The 2,118-nt window shown below is 41.1% G+C and overlaps 1 pseudogene; it reads left to right on the plus strand.

Annotated features, from left to right (window-relative positions):
* LOC109477669 overlaps window positions 1–2,118 on the plus strand; it is a 39,170-nt pseudogene that overhangs the window by 15,894 nt on the left and 21,158 nt on the right.

Below are 2,118 nucleotides of genomic sequence, written 5' to 3' on the forward strand. Positions count from 1 at the left end.
CCATGTATCTGCTTTGAGCTTGCACATTACAGGTCATTTGGCCCCCGAAATTGAATCCATTTAACGTTATGGCAGAGTAAGAATGAGAAACACGTTGCAGGTGCTAAAGGCACATGTAGTTAAACTAATGTTATCAACAACCATCATCATTAAGGATAAAGCTGTAGCCATGCTTATAGCATGCTGCATGCCTTTTGGCTCTTGCTTCGCATTCCATTCAGTTGCGTTGCACCCCGAAATATGGACCTGGCAGTTGTCCCAAATTTTGAAATTTCAATGGATTTCAGGCTAACATTTATAATGATTTGTTTTCGGTAGATATATCTCGCACGCATTACCAAAATTACGGTTCATTTGGGTGTAATACCAGTTCCAGGACCCCACATATACAGATTTTGTCACAAAATAGCCCAAATAGCTCCGCGGAACTTCACTCGCTAGTGCCTCCACCTCGAACATTCTCAGCACGGCCGGACACGCTTTGCCACTGCCACTGAAGCAAATCACCCTTTCTTTCTCCATACACCACCTCTTAGGAGGAAGTTCCACACTGAAAGCCTTTTTCTACAACAACATCACTTTGGAACAAGCTACCACGTGATTGTTTCCCACATAGGTTTAACCTTAAACGTTTTAAGTCTAAGGTCAACAAACATCTGTCCTCACTGACTGTACAGTAACCCAAAACATTTAAGTGGCTCACTTGACCCTTGTTTTGTGGTGAACTATATATGTGGTGAAGTAAATAAAAAAAGCCATGACATTCCTAAATCCTGCATCAAAAGAATATAAAATAGAATGAATAAAAAGGCCAGGGGTACTTGTCCACTCTATACCGTTGTACCAAAATTCAAGTGATGTAACCTAAAAATGTAGAAATTGAATCAATTTAAGAAAATAACAGGATCTATGAGGAGAAGAAAGGGAAGAGTAAATGATGGAAAACAACATTTAAATCCACACCATGTACATACTGAAATAAATATATATGGACCCAGTAACACTGTACAAAACATACTATTAGCCTCTCTTCACGCTTACATAGTGGCGTGACGTTACCTGCACCTGATAATGTTATTTCTCATTCCATAGTAACCAACGTCACCGGATGTGGAGGGAACCTGACGGCTCCTTCTGGAGGACCTATGACGTCACCCAACTATCCCGGTAACTATGGCAACAATGAGAACTGCGAGTGGTCGATCACTGTACCAGAAGGAAGCATCATTCGCCTCACGTTTGACAGCTTCCACACTGAGGGCGGTTATGACTTTCTCACCATCTACGATGGGGCCAGTGATAATGCTAAAGAGATGGAAAGGTAATTACTATTACTATTACTATTACAACTATTACTATTACTATTACTATTACAACTTTTTGACAGTTGTGTAAAGCCCGTAATTCTTTACGGGTCGGAGATCTGGGGCTCAGCTAAAAGTTCCAATTCCTGCCCTATAGAATCAATTCATCTAAAATTCTGTAAGCAAGCCCTTCACGTTCCAAGATCAGCATGCGGTCTCGCTGCAAGAGCGGAACTAGGGAGGTTTCCCATTCAAGTAAAAGCCTCTCTAAATGCTATCAAACACCTCATTAGACTTCGCCAGAAAGTGCCTGTCGACAGTTTCCAGTTCGATGCTCTATCTTGTCAGATAGCCTTAGACAAAACTGGAGCCAAATGTTGGGCCTCAGGAGTTCGGAAGTCCTTAGAGGAGTGTGGTTTTGGTTATATCTGGCACTGCACTTTATCACAAAACACAGATACGTCCCATATTATTAATTCCATCAACCAACGTCTGAAAGACATCCATTTCCAAACGTTTCTAAAAGAAATACACAATGATAACAAAGGCGGAGCTGCTAGAAACAAATTGAGATCGTACAGACTGTTCAAGACAACGTATAATGGAGAAAAGTATCTAAATCTCGACAATATACGGCATAGGACCGCCACTACAAAACTCAGGATAAGCTGCCACAAATTACACATTGAAACCGGACGCCATAACCGCACTCCCCTGGAACAACGAATATGTAGGTATTGTAATCTAAATTAGGATAGAGGATGAGGAACACTTTGTATTAGAATGTAGTTTATACAACGAAGAGAGAGCAGAG

Source organism: Branchiostoma belcheri, unplaced genomic scaffold (genome assembly GCF_001625305.1).
Source record: "Branchiostoma belcheri isolate BF01 breed outbred unplaced genomic scaffold, Haploidv18h27 scaffold403, whole genome shotgun sequence".
In the NCBI taxonomy this organism is placed as follows: Eukaryota; Metazoa; Chordata; class Leptocardii; order Amphioxiformes; family Branchiostomatidae; genus Branchiostoma; species Branchiostoma belcheri.